The sequence below is a fragment of the Dasypus novemcinctus genome, chromosome 29 (assembly GCF_030445035.2).
Source record: "Dasypus novemcinctus isolate mDasNov1 chromosome 29, mDasNov1.1.hap2, whole genome shotgun sequence".
NCBI classification, from domain to species: domain Eukaryota; kingdom Metazoa; phylum Chordata; class Mammalia; order Cingulata; family Dasypodidae; genus Dasypus; species Dasypus novemcinctus.
This window is the reverse complement of record NC_080701.1, coordinates 33,974,984-33,999,968: the sequence shown is the minus strand read 5'-3', so window position 1 is coordinate 33,999,968 and position 24,985 is coordinate 33,974,984. Positions and strand designations below refer to the sequence as shown.

The window sequence follows — 24,985 nt, the reverse complement described above, 5'->3', positions numbered from 1 at the left end:
ACCCCAGCAACAGCAGCCACCAATCCCTAAACCCTGCCCCTTCCCCCAGCAACAGTGACAGCCAATCCCTAACCACCACCCCTCCCCCGTCCGGTACCGCCCACTGACCTTTCGCCGGCAACCAATCAGAACGGGGCGTGGCTTCGACCAATCAGCCTTCCCCAGCCCCTATAAAACTGTTGCCTCTCCCTCAATAAAGTGGACTTGCGTGTTTACCTTGTCTCCGCGGTAGTTCTTCTGCCGTGCGCCCTCCAGTCCTGAGAGCCCCCGACAAGGGCTTGGCCTCCCTTGTCCCCAGTTCATCGCCTGCTTCTCCGGGCGACCCCTTCGTCGCCTGCTTCTCCGGGCGACCCCTTCGTCGCCGGCTTCGCCGGGCGACCCCTTCGTCGCCGGCTTCGCCGGGTGACCCCGTCAGCCGAACCGCGCAACCCCTTGTGAGACCGATCCCTCGTCTGCTGCCGGACCGACCCCTCGTCCCAGGTGGGACCGACCCCTCATCCCAAGCGGGACCGACCCCTCGTCCAGAGCTGGACTGACCCCTCGTCCGCAGCCAGACCCCACCTCTACTGACCGAGCAAGCCGCTGCAGTTGGCGCCCAACGTGGGGCAAGGCAACCCCACCACAGCCTCACTCCATAACCTGGCGGCCCCCCCCCCTCCTCTCTTCTCACCGTGGGACTTCTCTCGTGCAACATTGCTGCTACCTGAGCCTTGGCTACCTCATATGATCCACGGGGGTCTGGGAGAATCGCTGGATGGCTTTCTCCTTCCATGTCGGGGGCTTATACCGACCCGCTATGATTAAGAGGAGCCTTGGATTTCTCGGGAGCGTGCGCTTGCACGTCTGAAGTAATCCTACCACAGCCCTACGCCCTCCTCTCTTCTCACCTTGGGACTTCTCTCGTGCAACATTGCTGCTACCTGAGCCTTGGCTACCTCATACGATCCACGGCGGTCTGGGAGAATCGCTGGATGGCTTTCTCCTTCCATGTCGGGGGCTTATACCGACCCGCTATGATTAAGAGGAGCCTTGGATTTCTCGGGAGCGCGCGCTTGCACGTCTGAAGTAACCCTACCACAGCCCTACGCCCTCCTCTCTTCTCACCCCTATCTTTTCGCTCTGCATTGCTGCTCCTGAACCTTGGTGACCTCATATGATCCACGGCGGTCTGGGAGAATCGCTGGATGGCTTTCTCCTTCCATGTCGGGGGCTTATACCGACCCGCTATGATTAAGAGGCGCCAATAAAACTCTCAGGAGCGCGTGCCTGAGCACCTCCACCCCTGCCTTCACCTCTGCCTCCTCCCCTCTGCGCTTGCTCCCCTTTGCCTTGCTCCACTGCTCGTCGTCCCGCCCTCCCCTCGTCGGGGCCTTCTCTTGGCCCGCGACCACCGTCGGAGCCCCACCGGCTCCGACCCCTCGTCTCACCGCGCACCTCGGCTCCCATCGCCGCGCTCTCAAGGTAAGGGCCCCTTTTCTTATCGGCTCCAAAAGGCCATTAGCAATGGGTAACATCCTATCTGCTAAGCAAGCCTCACAAGTTCGGGCTCTCGCCGGTCTCCTAGACACTCACCGGTGTAAGATCTCTTTCAAACAGCTTCAAGTATATTGGGACCTTCTTCTCCCCTTTAATCCATGGCTTACCACGTGTCAGCTCTGGGACCCGGATACCTACACTCGCCTTATAGATAGGGTCACTTTTGCTGTGGAGCAGGAAGGTAAAAGATTCCCTCCTGGCTTATTACAGGCAACATGAAGTCCAGAAGAAATCTTGAAGGGTATAATCTATGATATGCTATATAAAAAAGGATTTAAAAGCAGCTATACCAAGAAAGTAAGAGTTATGAGTCAACTGTAAATAAATTATATATTTCTGTTAATGTGTTGTAATTGTTCTGTGTTTGTCTGTCTGTTCGTTCAATGTCAACGTATATTGTGATACCTCCGGATGGTAAATATAAATTACTAGAAATCTTTAAAAGAGCTCTATTCAAATGGCCAAAAATTAAATAAGCGCTTATATTAATACTTAAGTTTATTATATTAATACATAAGTTTAAATGTTAATAAGATATCTACAATTAAAAAAAATTGTAAGTCTTAATTAACAAAATTAACTGTACGTCTTCATAAAAAGTTGTTCTTGCCTAGATTAAAATGAATAACTTATTTTTCTTCACAGGATAATATAAAGAATGTAAAACTTATATGAATATTAAAAAGGTTAAAAGTTTGTAAAAATGCTAACGGAAATGTAATAAGTTTTGCAAAAAGACGTATTTTGTCCTAAAGTAAGATGGCTAATTTTTCAAAAACTCTTGAAATTTAATTTGCATGCGGCAAGTGTAAAAGGTATTGTGATAACTTTATGTAAGGGAATGTGTTCTGTAAAGATAAAATTTATCTTCAATAGCTTACATTAAGGTATTAAATGGCTAATTCCAAAAGGTCATTCTTAAATATATATATATAAAACTGAATTGATGATAATAATAATAAAAGGTAATTTTATAACAGGAAAGATTAACAGCAACCAAGCTCCCCTACCAACTTGCTTTTAGGAAACGGTTTCTAATATTGCATGCTACTAAGTATTTAAAGAAAAGTTATTTTTGAGGAAACAGAAGATGATTTTGTCTTTGCAGCCATTGTCTATTTAGCAACACCCCTCGCTATCGGCCTAGCCACTGTTGCGCCGGACGATTGGAACCTTAAACAAAGACTCCTCCTCACTGTCATCTTCCTATCTATCGTTACTATATTTACTGCCCTCATTCTCCTTCGTTTATAAAGCAGTCTCCTACAAACCACAAAGCTTCTGTCTTAAACATACCATTCTCAACCCTATCCTCTAAATGATCTTCTCACTTCCCCCACAGCCTTTAATACTCTATTTCTTCCTCATAACCTTTGCTTTCTTGATAATATTTTCCGCCATCTGTCTAGCCACTACCACCCCAGAAGATTGTATCCACGGCCCCCCATGCCACCATCGCTCTCAAGCAGCTCCAGCCCCGCAAAACGGCCCGCAACCTGCTTTCCCCGGCCTGCGGCCTGCTTTCTAGCATCTAATAACGTTTCTGCTTTTAACAGCTCCCCATACTTCTGCGGAGCTTCCTCCTGTCTCGACCTCACTCCTCTTCTCAGCCATCCAAAGCGTCCTTTCTCGTCCCCCGCCCCCCTCCTTTTTTCGCTTGAACCCCTACTGCGTTGCAGATTGGGCCGCCCCATGTCGGCCCGCCCCATTAACATCGGCCTCTCTCGCACCCGTGAAGACTTTGGCCTTCTTATTGTCCTCGCCTACGTCTCCACCACTCCCGACGCTGCCGCCACCACCGTCGCTGGTGCCCTGACGCGACTTGTCCTCACCGCTGCAATCCTCCAGACCATCACACAGTCTACCTCTACCGCTCTTCGCCGCCAAGAAGAGATCAACTACCTGTAACGCGCTGTCATCCTGGACTTTTAACAAGCAGATGGACCTTATAGCCACCGAGATCAACAAGAATTGGACATTGGCCACCCTTGCTTGCAACGGCAAGATACTGCCCCCCAAATTGTACATTTGTATCCCCGTCATACTCACCTCCCTCTTCAGCCCCGCTTCCCTCATTGCTTACTGCCTCTTGGGCCTCGGCTACTTGTTGCTGCTGCCATCCTGGCCCTTATTTGAAAAGAAGGGGGAAATGCAGTCACCCCTCGGACTGAAGTGTGGTTTGCTGGCCTGGCAGGGGAGCGGCCGCGGTAGGCCTAATTCCGCTGCCCCCATAATAGGGTGGTTGGTCGGGCCCACCACCACCCCTGAAGGAAGCTCGGCATGGGCGCAGAGTGCCCTCGGGTCTCCCCTTCTCGGCAGCCATGCTTCCGCGGCCGCCCCTCCTCCCAGATGGCACCACCCGATGCCTTGTGGGGCGGCACCCTTCTTCTTCCTTCTCCCTGCGCAGGCGCAGGGCAGAAAATTCCAGTCTGCCCTTTTCCCCTCCCCCGACAGCAGCAACAGCCAGGTGTGGGCGGAAAAATCCAGTCTGCCCTCCACCCCAGCAACAGCAGCCACCAATCCCTAAACCCTGCCCCTTCCCCCAGCAACAGTGACAGCCAATCCCTAACCACCACCCCTCCCCCGTCCGGTACCGCCCACTGACCTTTCGCCGGCAACCAATCAGAACGGGGCATGGCTTCGACCAATCAGCCTTCCCCAGCCCCTATAAAACTGTTGCCTCTCCCTCAATAAAGTGGACTTGCGTGTTTACCTTGTCTCCGCGGTAGTTCTTCTGCCGTGCGCCCTCCAGTCCTGAGAGCCCCCGACAAGGGCCTGGCCTCCCTTGTCCCCAGTTCGTCGCCTGCTTCTCCGGGCGACCCCTTCGTCGCCTGCTTCTCCGGGCGACCCCTTCGTCGCTGGCTTCGCCGGGCGACCCCTTCGTCACCAGCTTCGCCGGGCGACCCCATCAGCCGAACCGCGCAACCCCTTGTGAGACCGATCCCTCGTCTGCTGCTGGACCGACCCCTCGTCCCAGGTGGGACCGACCCCTCGTCCCAAGCGGGACCGACCCCTCGTCCAGAGCTGGACCGACCCCTCGTCCGCAGCCAGACCCCACCTCTACCGACCGAGCAAGCCGCCGCAGACCATGGCCAGCACCTCTCCTGCACCCACTGAGAGTGTGTCTGTGGTGATGCCAGTGTTTTCTCAGCCAGGGAAGAAACATCAGGGACTTGGGAACCTGCTACAGGAGCACGAGGAAGTTTAGGTTTGAGAAACACGTGGGACTGAGCCTCATCTCCACGGAGGAGAGAAGGAAACCCCATGTCTGGAAAGAAAGACCCAAGACATCCCTGTGGGGGCAACAAACTGGAGAGTGATGCTCACCCTTTGAAGTTCAGTCTCCAAATGACTATTTTTTATCAGCTGCTGTTCTATCAGCTGCCTTGAATTTCACCCTGGCCCTATGACCTGGCCATGGTTAGACCAAGCAACTCCATTACCCCAAGCCCTTGATTGGGTTAAAAGACTTAGGTCATGGTCACTCCAACTTCCCACAGAGGCCCCTTTCCACCTTTCTGCCAGGGCTGTCTCCCCACCTCCCCAAGCCAGTTGACTTGTCAGGATGAGGCACCAAAAACCTTTTGGTTTGCATGATGTAGCACACAGGAAGGTCTGTGTCATGAGGAATGGCCATCGTTTACCGTGGTAGACCACTCTAGGCACTTTTTTCCTACTACATGATTGTGAGTGCAATTCCCATACTGCTAGGATATTTCAGTCTTTTCCCCAACTTTGGAGCAGGCTTCAGCAACTGATCTCCACTTAAAATATTGGGAAGGATGTAATATTTCCTTGCAGAAATGGAACTCTTAAAACCTTACAAGTTGTGTTAATAGAGTCCTACCCATATTTTTTTATGCTCTAATTCAGTAATATCTTCCAGTGGATAACTGGAGGCTGAGAGGACAAGTTGCTCTTTCTGAAAGACGCCTGCTGATCTTTATTTTGTTGCTTGTTCAATTTGTCTGGCACTCCTCATTGCCTTTCTGACTGGATAACTTCTGTTTACCATCTGTATTAGTCAGACAAATGGGTGCTGATACAAAGTACCAGAAATCTGTTGGCATTTATAAAGGGTATTTACTTGGGGTAGAAGCTTACAGTCACAAGACCATAAAGCATGTTACTTCCCTCACCAAAATCTGCTGCCATGTGTTGGAGCAGGATGGCTGCCAGTCTCTGCAAGGGCTCAGCTTTCCTCTTCCTCTTAAAGCAGAGAAAGCTGTGGTCCCAGCTTCTTCCAATATCAGTTGTAGGCTGTCATACTTCTCATCTCTCTCCCAGGGCTCGTTTCTCTCTGGGCTCAGCGTCCCTGTTATCTTCACAAGGTCAGCTGTACTTATTAGGTTCATCTCTCTTCCCAGGGCTGTGTTATGGAGCATTTTCTCTTCCTGCGTATCTGCTTCTGTGTGTCTACTTCCATGTGAGAATCTGTTTTATCAGCCCACGACATCTGGGATTTGATACTGAATCACACTCTAATGATGTGGTTGGATGAGAGCCCTAATCTTAGCATAATTTAATCAGACATCTCAGCTGAATCAATACAATAAAAGAGTTATCATTCTTCCGGTCCCAGGTGCTCCAGGAGTGGCCAGCACAGGTGCAGACATGGCCACGTCCAAGAACCACATCACACACAACCAATCTCAAAAATGGCACAGAAATGGCATCAAGAAGCCCCAATCACAAAGATACGAATCTCTTAAGGGGGCAGACCCCAAGTTCTTGAGGAACATGCGGTTTGCCAAGAAGCACAACAAGAAGGGCCTGAAGAAGATGCAGGCCAACAATGCCAAGGCCATGAGTGCACGTGCAGAGGCCATCAAGGCCCTCATAAAGGCCAAGGAGGCCAAGCCCAAGATCCCAAAGTGTGAAGCCGCAAGTTCAATCGACTTGCCTACATTGCCCACCCTAAGCTCAGGAAGCGTGCTCATGCCCGCATTGCCAAGGGTCTCAGACTCTCCCGACCAAAGGCCAAGGCCAAGGATCAAGCCAAGGCCCAGGCTGTGGCTCCGGCTCAGGTTACTGCTCCAGGTCAGGCTCCCAAAGGTACCCAGGCCCCCACGAAGGCACCTGAGTAGAGCCTTCTGTCTACCAGGGCAAGAGGATGGAAGGACTGGTGTGACCCCTGGGCTGCCATCTGCATGGGACTGGGGTCCTCCTGTGCTGTTTGTACAAATAAACTTGAGGCAGGAGCTTTAAAAAAAAGAAAAGAGTTATCATGCCAGAGGAACCAACCAGTTTACAAACATAATCTATATTTACTTTTGGAATTCATAAAGAATATCAAGCTGCTACACTGTTACTGCCACCTATTATTGTGAATTTTCAATTCAGTCTACAACCTACCCTGAGTAAGTACTCTAAGGTCATTTCTTATGGGTGAGAGAAGCTAACCTCAGTCCAAAGATTACTCCTTTACTCTCTTTTGCTCAAGAGGTTACTTCTAAACCATTTTTATTTTGAGGTAGTTCCAAACTTCCAGAACATTTGCAGAAAGTAGTTAATCCCATTGAAAGAAAAGCAGCACAGTAATGTTTGGCAACATTTGTACCATCATTCTAAATCTATATATTTTCTGATGATTGAAGGAAGGTTGAATACTTCATGTTCCTTGAAAATTTTGCATCTCTGTACATTTCCCAGGAACAAAGATATTCACTTATGCAAAGACTTTAAATATGCCTATCTAAAGGTATTCACATTCATTTTAAGCCTCTAGAAAATATTTAAAATGTTTTCAGATGTACCAATAACATCCTTATAAAACCCAAAGATTCCCATGCCAGCCACCCACAAGTTTACACTGGAGGAAGTTTAATCACACTCACAAATTTGTACTACATTTACCACTATCCATTGCCACAATATTGCCTTCACCCCAAATAGAAATCCTACACAATTTATTGACTCCTCCCCATGTGCCCTTCCCCATGTCCTTGGTATGCAGCTCTCTGCTGCATTCCAAAGCAATAAGCATAATGTAAATATATACCAGAAATAGAACCATGCAATATCTGTCTCTTTTGGCAATTTCTCTTAACTAATTTGTTTTCGAACAAGTATAAGATGTATATATATTTGACCATGAATAAGTAATATGCCTACCAGCATTTCCTCAAAAAAAAAATAACTCAAATAGCCAACCACCTTAATTTCAGTTTTCAACTTCAAGCAAATTCATACAGAAATTTCACATCTATATTTGAATTTTTCCATATATCCCAGTCCTAGGCACTTCAGCATAGTAGTCTCTCTGGCAATCCAAACCAAGTCTTGTAGTGCATTCAAATATCTTTGTGCCTTTAGTTGCTCATTTTAGTTCTTCAATTGTGGAAATACATCTGCAATGTAAACTTTCCCATCCACATTGCTCCCAAACCTACCACTCTGTGAGTTTACTCCTATTCTTAATATTGCAATACCCTCACCACCTTCTATTACTGAAAGTGTCCCATTTGCCAAAAGAGAAACCCTACTGTAATTGGACAGGGACAGCCCAGTCCTCCTACCCAGTGGCCCAAGGAAATGCTACATAAATTTGTGTTCCTAGATTTGTATACTTTCTGAAAGTTTATTTGTTATCACTTTAAGGATTCCAAATCACCCAGGGACATGGTGTCCATCCAGAATTCACTCAGGATGTCCCTACTTATGTGCCCTTAATACCTTAAGTGTATTATCTTTATTATTACTTTCTCCATTGGGACGACTGCTTGTCATCACTATTAGTATTTCTTTTACTGATTTAATTATTTTCAAAGATAAAATCAACAGGTTACTACCACAATCCCTACTCTCTCTTACTAAGAGCCAGCACAGAGTTAAAGTTCAACAACTTGTGGAAATGGTAGCACAGACATATGCTAATAGCTAAGTGGTTCTATATGTAGTTTTTTAAAAATAAAAGATTGATTGATTGATTGATTGCTCTCCCCTTCCCCCCCAGTTGTCTTCTTTCTGTGTCCATTGGCTGTGTGTTCTTCTGTGACCGCTTCTATCCTTATCAGCAGCACCGGGACTCTGTGTTTCTTTTTGTTGCATCATCTTGTTGTGTCAGCTCTCCATGTGTGCGGCACCATTCCTGGTCAGGCTGCACTTTCTTTTGCGCTGGGGGGCTCTCCTTATGGGGTGCACTCCTTGCACGTGGGATTCCCCTACGTGGGGGACACCCCTGCATGGCACAGCTTTTTGCACGCATCAGCACTGAGCACGGGCCAGCTTCACATGGGTCAAGGAGGCCCCAGGTTTGAACCACGGACCTCCCATGTGGTAGGCAGACGCCCCATCCATTGGGCCAAGTCTGCTTCCCGTATGTGTATTTTTTAATTCAAAATGTAGAGTACCTTCAAGAGCTTAGTGGAAGAAATCAGTGGTAATAAACAGAAGGTTTCTTTTTAAAAGAAATTGTAACATCTCTACAAGTGCCCAGTTCTTTCTTTCTTTCCCAAAAGTTTACTGCAATACATATCTTAAGACAATCTTAAAGTATATCATGGATGGAAATGACATGTACTTCTAGAACTAGAGTTGAAAAGTGAGATCTGGATGCTGATAGAAAAATCTTCCTGATTTCAGTCATAATACATTTGTGACCTGGAATAAGTATTGTTTGGCCTCTGCTGGATTGTGTTCTGTGAGGATGGCTGTGACTGCCACAGTGTTTTTCCCAAGTGCTAGGCCTTAAGCTTTTTTATTCTGTGCCAGAATAAATAAGGCAACCTGTAGAGCCAGGAGTACTGTACAGGCTCCAAAGAGGAAGGGGGGACGGAGAATGCTGGGATTCTGTTAAAGTGATGCCCTGAGCTTTCCTTTGTTCCCCAGTCTGTTCCTGTGATTGGCAGTTCTTTAAGTTCCACATGGAATAGGTAGAATATGAATCCACAAAGAGGTGGTCCCAGACCACTGCACAAGGCTTGAATTTCTGTTATCTTTCCTTGAATGGCACCTTGGTGACCAGCATCAGCAGTTCATGAAAAAAGTTCACTGACAGCTGGAGAGCAGCCCCATCACCCAGTGTTCTGAACCAATACCATACCACGCCAGCTGTAACATTTGAAGTCCAAACCCAATAAAATGGCATTCTTATTTCCAATTGCTCTCATAAGTAAGCCTGACTATCGTCTGTACAATAATGGAAAGAATGGCAAGGACTGCTATAAGTGCTGCAATGGTTTCTGTTAAAGTGTTTCATTAAAAACTGAAATTTTCTTTATCTGTCTGTGGTATTAAAAAACGTTGGAATATTGACCTGCTTCCAGGATGTAGGAGAGGAACACTGTAATGCAAGTTAGCAGTACTATGGAATCTTGGCCCACTTTTTTAAATGATGCAAAGGGGTCATCCTCTTCCCAGGAAATTGGTGCTCCCCATGTCAGTGGCTGCATCTTCTCAGGCAATGACTCTGGCACTGCAAAAAGTATGAATCAAACATCTAGCAAATCTATTGCTGTAGCTAGGACCACACTAAGCTGTTCCATATATTCATGCAAGGTAGCCCCAATTGCAGAGTCAGTTAATAAAATGTCGCCAAAACCATTCCATAAGCCATTTCTTTCATGCTCTTGGGTTATATCTGCTACATATGCAAATACCATGGAGAAGGTCTCTGCAAAAACCCAGGAAACAGAAATAACAACAAAGTACCACCATGGGCTGATCTTCATTAGTGGAATAGGGACACGTGAAAAATACTGTTAGCAGCAAGAAGGGTTTTGATCTCCAGGCATCAAAAAGAACACTGATAAGTGGGGCGCTGAGGAGCAACAACAAACACTTTACTCCTAGAATTAGGTCATTCCTCACAAATGTATGTGTAGGGAAGATTTCATGGAATACTGCAGTTATGCCCAGGGTTCTCTCCTACCCCTTCTACATCCTCTCCCTCTTTTCCCCTTCCAGCTGCAGTGTGCATTCCTCATTACACCAAACCAGAGCTCCAGCCTCTGTGTGGTTTTCTCCCTAAACATTCCATGCATAGGGAAGTAGCAACCCTCATCTGAGGGGTGTGAATGGGACCATAAAGCTGATAGTAGTTATCTCTCCCTGACTTTAAATTGCAAAGCTACCATAAACCATCACAAACTAGCTCCTTTGCAGTCTAGTCCCAGAACAAGTTATAAAAACTCTCCCCCATCCCTTCACTGCTGCTGTCTATTTCTGACACACCCCACCTGCTATATCTCATTAAAGGCTTTGTTTATATGGATTCTGACTCCTTGCCTGATTTCTAAAGCACCTCCCTTCCTCAGCTTCTCTGATCCTATCAGTTTGGTGCTGAAACCTGGGAGCTGAGGTCAAGGAAGCCCACTTGTATGGCCCCTCTTCCATTCCCACCAGCAGAAGTGTTCGAGCTGATGCTCTCCTTTATCTGAGTTGTCCAGGACACCTCTCAAAGAAAACTGGGTAAGGAACTTCACCATTTTTCCTGCACATCTGGCACCCTCTTCTGTTCCATTCTCACTTGTCCAGGACAACTTGCTCTCTTAAAAACACTGGCATCAGGGAAAGGGCTGCCTCAGGGCCTGGAATCCTCTGCTCTATGCAGTGACCAGACTGAGGGATGCCTCATCCAGTCCACTGCTCTACATCTGATCTGACAAGACTCAGGGTGGGAGGTCCCTGTAATCTGTCAGCATATCAGGAACTTGGTGAAATCTCCTTAAACCCTTGGGGAACAGCCAATCTTCCCCCCAAAAAAATCCTCCCTGAGGTGTCTCTTCCAAAGTCTTAGAGACCTCAGTCTTGAAACTGATCTCCAGCCATAAAAGGCTCCTCTTTTACTGTAACCCTGCCTGGCCTCATTACCTACTCCACAACAAAACCATCTGGCCCAACAGTGGGACCTTAGGTCCCCAAATTCTTAAAGACCTCAAGAATTATTGTCAACATTTAAATAAGTGGAGTGAAATCCCATATGTCCAAGCCCTTTTTTTTTTTTTTAATTTTTTTATTTTTTATTGACTTTGTAATAATATTACATTAAAAATATATATGTGAGGTCCCATTCAACCCCACCCCCCCACCCCCCCTCTCCCCCCCCCAACAACACTCGTTCCCATCATCATGACATATCCATTGGATTTGGTAAGTACATCTTTGGGCACCTCTGCACCTCATATACATTGGTTCACATCATGGCCCATACTCTCCTCTATTCCATCAAGTAGGCCCTGTGAGGATTTACAATGTCCGGTGATTACCTCTGAAGCACCATCCAGGGCAGCTCCATGTCCCGAAGACGCCTCCACCTCTCATCTCTTCCTGCCTTTCCCATACCCTTTGTCCATTATGTCCCCTTTTCCCAATCCAATGCCACCTCTTCTATGTGGACACTGGATTGGTTGTGTCCATTGCACCTTTATGTCAAGAGGAGGCTCAGATTCCACCTGGATGCTGGATGCAATCCTCCCATTTTCAGTTGTAATCACTCTAGGCTCCATGGTGTGGTGGTTGTCCTTCTTCACCTCCATCTTAGCTGAGTGTGGTAAGTCCAATAAATCAGATTGTAGGTGCTGGAGTCTGTTGAGGCTCAGGATCTGGCTATCACATTGTCAGTCCAGAGATTCAAATCCCCTAAATATATCTTAAACCCCAACATTAACTGCACCTCCAGCACATTAGCATGGAAGTCTTATGAAGGGAGATCCCATCTGAGTCCAGATTCATCACACATAAACACCATTTCCAAAGAGGGGCCATCTGCCCTGGTAGTTAACCCCATCGGCCATGACCATAACTCCCATGGGTCTCTTTAGCCCTCAAAGGAACCAATATCTGGGGGTTGTATCTGCTTTATCTGTCTCTCTGACTCTGCTCAGTTGTGCATGAGGGCAAACCTTCTGCCAGCCTCCAGACTCTTTTTTAGAAATTCGTAGCCATATAAACTCATTTCTCCTTTCCATTTCCCCCTTACTTTAGGTCAAACAGCATTTTAAAGTCATGGTATTTTATGTAGACATGGATATTCTGCTGATCCGCATTGAACCTTCCGTATAAGGTCATTTTCCAGTTGCATCATCAGTTGGTAGTTGATAGTGGTCCCTCGTTGCCAGGGAGGCTCATCCCCGGGTGTCATGTCCCACGCTGGGGGGAAGGCATTGCATTTACATGCTGAGTTTGGCTTCGAGACTGGCCACATTTGAGTAACATGAAGGCTGACAGAAGGAAATTCCCAGGCACAAAGTTGCTCTAGGCCTTGTTATTATTTTGGGTTTATCAGCTCACAAGCATAGTCATTAGTATCAGGGGCTCACTGTTGAACCCTCACTCCCTCCCGGTCCCCACCACTGTACCTGGGAGACTGTCGCTGCTCCCCTAGGGACCACGACAGAGCACCACTGGCCAGGAACCCAGTACCCCCCCTACTGTGGTTTTTAATTGTTGCCACTATGAGTATATCCAAACATTACCATGCACCCTGGACATATGATCTGTACAGCTCCCTGTCAGTCATATATCACCTGTCATTGGTATCCCATACCAGTATCCCTCCATTGCCATTGTTGAAACACTCTGTGATCCAGAACTCCCCGAAATTTGAAGCCCAATATAATGTCATGGTCCCTTACTAGGGAATGGCATATAGCGATGGGTTTAAAGGATAGATAAAGAACTTGGATAAAGTTAGATAAAGAACTTAGATAAAGAATGTTGACTTGAAAAAATTCCACATCCTATCTTTTTCTTTCCCCCCCCCCCTAATTATTCAGCTTTTCTTCACAGGAGTCCTAGACCACAGCAATGTATATATATAATATACAGCACTCCCACACATCCACCAGAAAACCTTTTCCCTTCCACAGTGATACTCTTACGCCCTATTCATATCATATTTACTTAAAGTGATGTACAGAGTCTGAGACATTAGCTTTCTAACAAGGTGACATCTGTGCTTACATTATGGTGCATACTTTAGGATACACAGTTCTTTACATTTTTAGATATCCTATGTTTTACATTATGGTTTACATTATCAGTCTGTCATCTCCTATATGTTATGGTGTAATATTACATGTTTTATATCCATCCTTGTGTACTCTCAAGAAGCTCCTCTCTTACCCCCCATTTACTTTGGTTCCACACATTTAACGTCCATTTTCCCTTCCACCTTGGTGCCCTCAGTGATAGCCAACCTCCGTTTCCTGAGGAGCCACTTCCAGAGATAGATGGAATAGTGTTCAGGGCCTAACTTGCTCAACTGCCCCAATGCCCTGGGAGCCACCCTTTCTCTCGAGGGATACAGTTCCCTCTATTGGATGGCATTAGTCCTCCCCAGGATGTGGGTCCACCCCCACTCTCACTACTTGGGTTTCTACCCCATGGTGTCACCCACTCTGGCAGAATGAGCATTTAGACATTCCCCAGGAGCCCGTCCTGCATCAGACCCTCCCCTCCGAGCATTCTAAACAGGTAACCCTCTTTATTATATTTTGATATGATTTTCTCGGCATTTTACTCTCCACCAACACCTGACTCTCTCCTGGTTCGTATGCTACCCCTCCCTCCCCCCACTTTTGGGCAACATTACCCACCCGTCCCTCCCCAGCCACCCTCAAACCCGCAAAGCCCCAACCAAAGGCAACCCCTTGCCCCCCTTTTATCTCTTCTTTGTGTTCATACTTACCACCATCTCGTCTTAAATTCCACCCCTGCAGACATCGGCTCATATCCTTCCTCCACCCTCCGATTTCCTGCAAGCCTATATTCAGTCTCTTGCTATCTAGGGCAGCTTGTTTATTTCATATCATTGAGCTCATGTAGTATTTGTCCTTCAATGTCTGGGTTGCTTCACTCAACATAAGGTTCTCAAGATTCATCCATGTTATCACATGTATTTGTAGTGTGTTTGTTCTTACAGCCGAGTAGTATTCCATTGTGTGTATATACCACATTTTATTGATCCACTCGTCTGTTGATGGGCATTTGGGTTGATTCCAACTTTTGGCAATAGTGAACAATGCTGCTATGAACATTGGTGTACATATATTGGTTTGTGTTCTTGTTTTCAGTTCTGCTGGGTATATTCCCAGCAGTGGTATTGCTGGGTCATATGGCAAATCTATGGCTAGTTTTTTGAGAAACCGCCATACTGTTCTCCAGAATGGTTGGATCCTTCTGCATTCCCACCAGCAGTGGATGAGTGTTCCCCTTCCTTCACATCCTCTCCAGCACTTGTATTCTTCTGTTTTTTTCATAGCTGCCAATCTTATGGGTGTAAGATGGTATCTCATTGTGGTTTTGATTTGCATTTCCCTGATAGCTAGAGATTTGGAACATTTTTTCATGTGCTTTCTTGCCATTTGTATTTCTTCTTCGGAGAAGTGTCTGTTTAAGTCTTTTTCCCATTTTTTAAATGGATTGTTTGTCTTTTTATTTTCAAGATGTAGGAGTTCTTTATATATGCAAGTTATAAGTTTCTTATCAGATATATGATTGCCAAATATTTTCTCCCACTGTGTGGGCTCCCTTTTTACTTTCTTGACAAACTCCTTTGAGGTGCAGAAGGCTTTAATTTTGAGGAAGTCCCATTTATCTATTAGTTCTTTTGCTGCTCGTGCTTTTGGTGAGATATTCATAAATCCATTACCTATTACAAGGTCCTGTAGATGTTTCCCTACACTGCTTTCTAAGGTTTTTATGGTCTTGGCTCTTATATTTAGGTCTTTGATCCATCTTGAGTTGATCTTTGTATAAGGTGTGAGATGGTAATCCTCTTTCATTCTTCTACATATGGCTATCCAGTTCTCCAGACACCATTTGTTGAATAGGCCACTCTCTCCCAGTTGAGAGGGTTTGGTGGCTTTATCGAATATTATGTGGTTGTATATGTGAGGTTCTATATCAGAGCTTTCAATTCGATTCCATCCAAGCCCTTTTTAGCTGCACAGGGGCCCCTCCTTCTGTCAGTTCTGTCCCACTTTTCGAATTCTTCTTCACTTTCCTTTCCTAAAAATCCTCACTCCCCTCCTGATGCCTCATCAAAAACATACTCCAGTCCAGGGGATGACCCTGTTCCCCTCACTAGGTAACCACTCCACATGCTGCTCTGGGCCCCTCTGCCCTTTCTGCTTTTCTCCCTCATCCAGAAACTCCCCCAGCGACTAGCTCCACTTCCAGTTCAGATTCACCCAACCACATACGTGTCTGCACTCCCTTTTTCCTCTCAGATCTCTCTCAAGTCAAGCACCATCTCAAATCCTATTCCTCTGATATTTCTCATTTTATTAAAGAATTTCAATACCTAATTATCTCTTATAACCTTACTTGGCAAAACCTCTGTATCATTCTTTCTACCTGTCTATCCCAAGAAGAAAAGAAACATATTTGGCTTGCAGCCCAAACCCTTGCAAATACCCTAAATCAACAAAATACTGCCAACAACCCTGTTAGAACCATGGCAGTCCCCCAGGATTAATCTAGCTGTAAATTCCCCACCCTCCAGAATTCCTAGTAGCCACTCCACTCCAGGCAGGTGGGAAAAACCACACTGGGGTCATGATCCAAATATAAAAAGCCTGGTCACATAAAAAATGTTACATTAAAAAATATAAAAGGTCCTCACATACCCCACATGCCACACACACTCCTCCCACATTAACAACCTCTTTCATCATTGTGGCACATTTATTGCATTTGGTGAATACATTTTGGAGCACTTCTGTACCACATGGATTGTAGTTGACATTGTAGTTTACGCTCTCCCCCAGTACATTCAGTGGGTTATGGCAGGATATGTAATGTCCAGCATCTGTCCCTGCAATATCATTTAAGACATCTCCAATTCCTGAAAATGCCCCCCATCCTACATCTCTTCTTCCCTCTTCCTGCCCTCAGCAACTACCTTGGCCACTTTCTCCAAATCTATGCAACAGTTTCTTACATTACTAGTCATAATAGTTCTATAGTAGAATAAAAGTAAATCAACTCTAATCAATATTTTATTCCTCCATCCTGGGGAGCCTGGGTTGGTGATGTCTGGTCTACCTCTGTACCGAGGGGGTTTAGACCCACATGGTTGATGTGTGCAATTCTCCTGCTTGGAGTTGTAGGCACTCTCGGTTTCCTAGTGTGGTAGTTGACTATCTTCACCTCCCTGTTAGCTGACCTGGGTAATTCCAGTGAACTGAAGAGTAGGAGTTGCAACTCTGCTGAGACACAGAACGCAGCGGGCACATAGCCAGTCCAGAGATTCAAGTCTCCTGGGTATACATCAACCCCAGCACCAACCACAGGTTCAGTAAAAGTGAGAGAAGAGACATGTAGAAAGTCACATCTGAGTCAAACCCCATCATGGTCAGGAACACAAATTCCAAAGTAGGGCTCACTGGCAAGGCACTGAAATCCAGAGTCAACTGCCATGACTGTAAAATTGTGTCTCTGTTGTCCTCAGCAGTATCAGTGCCTGGTGTTGTATCTATTTTGGCTGTTTCTGGGATCCTGCTGAGGCATGTGTAAATGTGACACCTCTGACGACCTCCTGGCCCTTTTTCTGAAGACTCTTAGCCATGTAAACTCATTTGTCTTTACCATGTCCCCCTTTTATTCACGGTCTTTCTCTAGTTGCTTTGCCAGATGGTTATTGGTAGTAATCACTTGGTGCTAGGGAGGCTCATCCCTGGGAGTCATGTCCTATGCTGAGGGGAAGGTAATGCATTTACATGCTGAGTCGGGCTTAGAAAATGGCCACATTAAAGCAACATGGAGTCTTTCAGGAGGTAACTTTTAGCAGCCTGCAGCTCTAGGCTCATAAACATATGTTTTTTATCACAATTGTAGAAAGGAGCCAAATTATAATAAAGTCCCTTTAAAAAGCAACTGTGTGCAGCATACAGTACCTTGTTACAAGTAAAAGGCTTAACCCTTTAGTGTCTGGACACTCTAAAAACCACCATCCCTATCCAGGGGAAAATTGCAGATACTAGATAGAAGACAGAAGCAATGAACTGTTGTAAACCACTCTCTGTGAAGAAGAAATCTGTGAAAGAACACCTGAAATGCCTACAAGCAGTATCAGGTAACTGTCTATCATATCCCTGCCCACCACTTCTCTAACACCCTCTTCAAAACTGTTAAAGCAGATATCCTCGCAAAGACTCTATACTACTGGAGCTCTACCATTGGAACCAGAGAAGCAGCAGAGTGGCTCCATTAGAAAATGAGCGTTTTGACTAGTGAACCATCTCGTAGCACTTCCAGCTGCCCATTGCTCACCAACAGCTCATGGACATCACCCAAAAAGTATTCATCGTGCTCACTCCAATCATGGCACAGCAGTCTCCTCCCACACTCAGAAGGAGCAAGGTTTGCTTTCACTACTGAAAACACTTCAATGGTACTCTTGTAACCAGCCAGCTACTATTTACTACCTTAAAAAATGTAAGTACCCAATGTGAAATGCCACTCTACAGCCCAAAATGGAAAGTAATAATAATTTGTGGTTGTGCCTCAAGCTATACAAACTGGGAGAAAAGAAAATCATTTTAGTCCTATACTATGCAGCCTCACTGACTGGCAATCTTAAATCCATAAGAAAGAAATATCACCCAAAACATTGTTATGAAGTCACAGTTAATAATCTAAAGTCTCCTATTTCTGCTAAAACTCTGTGTGTCTATGTAAACTCTTTTTGTGCCTAAACTGATATCTACTAATGAAAATATTGTTTGTATATTGTTAAATCAACATAATCTGTCCCTGTTTATGTAAAACAACAAAAATAAATCTGTAATATGAAATAGTTACTCACCAAATTATATAATTTTACTGTCAAGCAGTAATGTTCAATGTCTTTTATATTGCACCTATTATTCTGTTGTCTTTTATATTATTGTTGTATAACCTACATGAAATATTGCAATGCATTAAGAGCTCAGGTGTTATTTCAAAAGTGAAAAAGTCACTGGGGTAGAATGCAAGAACATGAAATGCCCACTTCACACTCTATAGAGTATATAGAAAAATACACTTTCTTTAACCTGCAGGCAAAAACTCTGGGAAAGATAAAACTATATCAGCAGTGGCCCATTCCTCCTTAGCAGGGAAGAAATTGGCAACTATTATGAAAACTACACATGATCTCCCCTAGTAAGCAAAAGATCATCAGAGAAGTCAGAAAAAATACACACAACATATCCTGACTTTAAACCCTCCATATTTCCTTCTAATCCCTCTTATATTAATCTTGTTCATCCTTATCCTCAGGACCATGCCTTACATGACTCCTAACAAGTTTTCTCTGCAGGACTGTTCATCCTATGATCAATAAGACCTTCAGCAACATGTTTTTCATACAGCAAGCTCATGACTACCAACCCCTGCCACAGATGACTGTAGAAACAGTCAGCAGGAAGTAACTACAGATGACAGATGATGATCCATCATTTACCCCCAGCAAATGAAATAAAAAGAATCTGGGATGCTAGATAAAGGGCTCTCATCCTGTCCCCCCTTCTTCATTCCTCTCCTCCCTTCTCCATCTTCCTGCAGATGTGCATTCCTAGTTGATAAGAAACCAGAGCTCCAGCCTCTGCATGGTTCCTTCCCTAAACGTTCCCATAGATAGGGAGGTAGCAGCCTGCATCTGAGGGATGCAAATGGGGCCCAAGAGCCTATATGAGTTATCTCATCCTGACTTTAAAAATGCAAAGCTAGCATAAACCATCACAAACTAGCCCCTTTGTAGTCTAGCCCCACAATAAGTTATAAAGACACTCTCCCCCATCCCTTCACTGCTGCTGTCTGTTTCAGACATAGTCCACCTGCTTTAGCTCATTAAAGCTTTGTTTATATGGATTCTCACTCCTGGCCTGATTTCTTAAGTGTCTCCCTTCCTTAGCTTCTCTCCACACCTAACAACCACTAAGGTGGGTGTGTCAATAACCTCCAAGCTAAAACTCCAAAAAGAAGATGATAACTGCATAATAAACACTAGGGAACCTATTCCTTGAAGGGTGCCTTCGTTCTTACTAGTAATCTTCTTGGCCAGCTTGATAATGCTGTTCATGACCCATTTCTTCTTCTTTCCTAGGTCATTTTAATATCCTCAATACCCAGTGCTGCTGTGGCCACTCCTGGGGTAGGACTTAAAAATCCTTTTCCCCAAACTGAGGGGTGGGCAACACAATAAATTCAGTGGTATCTTCTTTCAACCTCTCCTGGGAAAAGGTAGCAATGGAAGAGACTTGGAGACATAGTGCTTCCTTATGACTCTGAGGGACAGGTGGAGGGGAGGCTGCATTTGCTGGGTATGCCAAGAAATCTTACCACTGGGAAGCCATGGAAGAGGCAATTGGTGTCCTTCCAGAAACTCTCCCCAGGGCCCTTTGAATCTGGTCTGTACTCCCTTCATGGTTCCCTAGCCCTATTTCATCAGTGAAAGACTGACCTGGGAAACTTCTCTGGCATGCCACCCTCCCAGAATTTCCCCTCATGGAAAAAGAAGCTTGAGACAATGAAAGGAATGTAAGAAACTAGAGAGGAGGGCAGTATGATTCAAGGTTTCCTTGCTTTAAGCACCCGAGACAGCGAGGTCTGTCTTCTGTAAAAATGGAGGGGCTATTCAAACCTTGTAAATGGGGGTACTCCAAAACAACTAACAACCACAAACTGAGGGCCTCTCACAGGCACAGAAAGACAGAGAGGACACTGCACAATGCTTTGCCTATAACAGACCTTTCTGATAGGAAGGCTGAAACATGAAAATTGTCTTATCACCAGCTGGCTATAAAATCAAGTGGTAGACATATTAAGAAGTATATCCTGGAGTTAATATTTTAAAATATTAAAATTTACTGTGTGTAACAAAAGATTCCATACAATAAAGAAAAAGAATATGATGGCCATACAAAAGAAGAGGATAAAAATACAGAAAGCACAAATGAAGATCAGAATGTGGACCTACAAAAAAAATCCTTTAAAAATAAATTTTAAATGATCAAGGAGATGAAGAAAAACTCAGGGAAAGAACTAATGGATATCAGGAAAATGAATGAGCAATATGAGAAACTTCCTCGACCTGATAAAGGGCATATTGTAAAAGCCTACAGTTAACATCCTGATTAATGGTGAAATATTGAAAGTGTTCCCTTAAAACAAGGACCAATATATTGGTACCCAATACCACCACACTTATGCACCATAATACTGGAAGTTTTCACAGGATCAGTTTGGCAAGAAAAAGAAATAAAGTTATCCAAATCGGAATGGAAGAAGAGCACTTTCCCTATTTTCCGGTATCATGAGTCTATATTCAGAAAATCCTGAAAAATCCACAACAAAGTTGCTGGAGCTTAATAAATGAATTTAGCAAATGTGGCTGGTTACAATATTCTACACCAAGGTATCACTTATTTTTCTATACACAAGGAATGAAGAAGCAGAAGAAATCAAGAAAAAAAGTCCTGTAAAAACAGCAATGAAATTAATCACATATCTTGGAATAAACCTACCCAAGGAGCTAACAACTGTACCCAGAAATAATAAAACATTTCTAAAAGAATTCAAAGAATACCTAAAACAATAAAAGTACATTCCTTTTAAATGGACTAGTAGACTAAATATCATTAAAGTGTCTCTAACCGATGCAAAACAATTTATTGAAATACTAATCAATATTCCAACAGCATTCTCTGCACAAATGAAAAATCCAGTCATAAATTTCATGTGGAAAGGTAAGGGGCCCAGGATAGCCAAAGCTATCTTGAAAAAGAAGAATGAGGTTGAAGGACTCACACTTCCCAATCTTAAAACTTATGACAAAGGCAAAGTAAGCAAAAGTCTGGAACTGCCTCAAGGACAGACATATAGAATAATGGATTTGAGCTAAGAGTTCAGAAATCAACTCTCGAACTTACGGCAACTGATTTTTGAAAACAGAGCAATTAGCCCTCAATTGGAAATGACAGTGTCTTCAAAAAATAATGCTGGGTAAACGGGATCTCCATTTGAAAAACCAAGAAGGAGGACCCTTCATCACATTGTCCATAAAAATCACCACAAAAAGGATCAAAGTCAGAAATATAAGAGACAGTGCTATCAAATTCCTAGAAGAAAATAGGAAGCTTCTTTAGGAGCTTCTGTTAGGCAATGGTTTTGTAGAATTTACACCCAAAACACAAGCAGCAAAAGAAAAAAATAGATAAATGGGATCTCATTCTAATAAAAATTAAAAACTTTAGTGTCTTAAAGGATTTTATCATCAATGTTAAACAAAACCCTACACAATGGGAGAAAATATTTTGAAGCTATATAGCCAATAAAGGTTAAATATCCAGAATATATAAAGATATCCTTCATCCTATCACCAAAAAGCAAATAACTGCATCAACATATGGATGAAAGATCTGAATAGACATCTTTCCAAAGAACACATTCACATGGCCGGAAAGGAAAGGAAAAGATACTCAACATCATTAGCCATTAGGCAAATGCAGATGAAAACCGTGATGAGGTAACATTTCATACCTAAAATAGGAAGGTGACTATTAATAAAAAGATAAATAAACAAGTGTTGATTGTGTGGAAAATAGAAACAATTATTCATTGCTGCTGGCAAAATAAAATGGTGCAGTCTCTGGAAAACAGTTTGGAGGTTTCTAGAAAAGCTATATATAGAATTACCACATGACATGGTAATCCACCACTAGGTATATACCCACAAGAATTGTAAACAAGGTCTTGAATATATATTTGTACACTGCATTATGCATATCAGAATTATTCATAAATGCCAAAAGATGGAAGCAACCCAGATATCCATCAAACAATGAATAGATAAATTAGAGCATATTCAGATAATGGGATACTAATCACTCATAAAAAGGGAAAAAATTATGATACATGCAACAATATAGATTAACCTTGATTACAGCAAGTTGAGTGAAATAAGTCAGACATACAAAGAGAAATATTCTAGTATCTCACCGATCTGGGAAAAAATAATTTAGACAAACATATGGAGTCAGAATCTAGACTATAGGATATCAGGGGATGGTTCGGGGATATATGTATCAAGTACATTTAATTGAGAAATGTATGTTATTATCCAACTGTGTTTTCTTTTTATTTTTAAATTATTGTATATATATCAATTATTAAATGTACAAAATAAAGTTTGAAAAAATGAAAATGACAATAAAATATTTCAAAACCTATGGGATGCAGCAAAGGCACTGCTGAGAGGGAAATTCATAGCCATAAATGCCTACATTAAAAAAGAAGAAAGAGATAAAACCAAGGACCTAATTGCACACCTGGAGGAATTAGGAAAACAACAACCAACTAACCCCAAGGCAATTAAAAAGAAGGAAATCACAAAGATTAGAACAGAGCTAAATGAAATGAAAATTAGAAAGCATTAGAAAAAAGCTGGTTCTTTGAGAAGATTATTAAATTGACAATCCCCTAGCTAGACTAACAAAGAAAAAAAGAGAGAAGATGCAAATACATAATATAAGAAATGACCCCACAGAATTAAAATGTATCATAAGAGGATACTTTGACAAGCTGAATGTCAACAAGATGGATAATTTAGAAGAAATGGACAAATTCCTAGAAATCCACAAGCAGCCTACATTGATGAAAGAATAAACTGATGAACTCAACAGACAAATCACAAGTAATAAGATAGAATAAATTATCAAAAACCTCCGAACTAAGAAGAGTCCAGGATCAGATGTCTTCATAGGTGAGTTCTACCAAGCAGTCCAGAAAGAAATAACACCAATCCTGCTTAAAATTCCAAAAATTAGAAGTGACAGGACACTGTCTAAATCATTCTTTGATGACAACATCACCCTAACACCAGAGCCAAAGATGCCATAAGAAAGGAAAACTTAGACCAATATCTCTAATGGACCTAGATGCTAAAATCCTCAATAAAATACTTGCTAATCATATTCAACAACCCATCAAATGATTTATACACCATGACCAAGTGGGCTTCATCCTTGGTATGAAAGAATGGTTCAACTTAAGAAAATCAGTCATTGTAATACACCACATAGACAGATTGAAAGAAAAAAATCACATAATAATCTCAAAAGATAGAGGAAGGGAAGCAGACTTGGCCCAGTGGTTAGGGCATCCGTCTACCACATGGGAGGTCTGCGGTTCAAACCCTGGCCCATGCACAGTGCTGATGTGCGCAAGGAGTGCCGTGCCACACAGGGGTGCCCCCCGCATAGGGAAGCTCCACGCGCAAGGAGTGCGCCCCATAAGGAGAGCTGCCCAGCGTGAAAGAAAGTGCAGCCTGCCCAAGAATGGCGCCGCACACACGAAGAGCTGACACAACAAGATGACACAACAAAAAGAAGCACAGATTCCCATGCCGCTGACAACAACAAAAGCGGACAAAGAACACTCAGCAAACAGACACAGAGAACAGACAACCGGGGCGGGGGGGAGGAGGGGAGAGTAATCAATCAATCAATCAATCAATCTTTAAAAAAAAAAGAGGAAAAAAAATTTGGCAAAGTACAGCACACACTTTCATAATAAAAACACTTCAAAAAATAGGAATAGAAGGAAACTTCTTCAACACGATAAAGGGTATAAATGGGAACCCCACAGCTAACATGGTATTCACTGGTGAAATCTCAAATGTTTTCCCTCTAAGATCTGGAAAAAGACAAGGATCCCCACTTTCACCACTAATATTTAACATTGTGTTAGAAGTACTTGCTCAAGCAATTAGAAAAGAAAAATATTTAAAAGGCATCCAAATTGGAAAGGAAGAAGTAAAAATTTTACTATTTGTAGATGACATGATCCTATACACAGAAAGCCCTGAGAAATCAACAACAAAGTTTCTTATAGGTGAGTTCAGCAAAGTAGCAGGTTATAAGATCAATGTGCAAAATTCTCTAGCACTTCTGTACACTAATAATAAACAATCTGAGGAGGAAATCAAGAAAAATTCACATTTACAAAAGCAACTAAAAGAATGAAATGCCTACTGAAAAATTTAACTCAGGATATAAATGACTTGTTGCAGAAAACTGCACACTTTTAGAGGAAATCAAAGAAGACCTAAACAAATGGAAGAATATTCCCTGTTAATGGATAGGAAGATGAAACATCAATAAGATGTCTATCCTAACCAAACTCATTTACCAATTTAACACAATCACAATAAAAATTACCACAGCTTTTTTTTTTACTCAATTGGAAAGACTAACTATGAAAATTACTCGGAAGGCAAGACACCATGACTAGCAAAAGATACTTTGAAAAAGAAAAGAGATATCTGAGGAATCACCCTACCTGAATTTAAAACATACCACAAATCTACAGTGATCAAATGTGCATGGGATACTGTCTACATAAAATAACATGACTTTAAAATGCTGTTTGACCTAATGCAAGGGGGAAATGGAAAGGAGAAATGAGTTTATATGGCTACGAGTCTCTAAAAAAAAAGAGTCTGGAGGCTGTCAGAAGGATT

At 43.4% G+C, this 24,985-nt stretch overlaps 2 pseudogenes; one reads left to right on the top strand and one right to left on the bottom strand.

Annotated features, from left to right (window-relative positions):
- The first annotated feature begins 6,147 nt into the window (after positions 1 to 6,147).
- LOC101417640 (large ribosomal subunit protein eL29 pseudogene) lies at positions 6,148 to 6,755 on the top strand (annotated as a pseudogene).
- A 2,470-nt stretch (positions 6,756 to 9,225) lies between these two features.
- LOC131276566 (hippocampus abundant transcript 1 protein-like) overlaps positions 9,226 to 24,985 on the bottom strand; it is a 114,886-nt pseudogene continuing 99,126 nt past the window's right edge.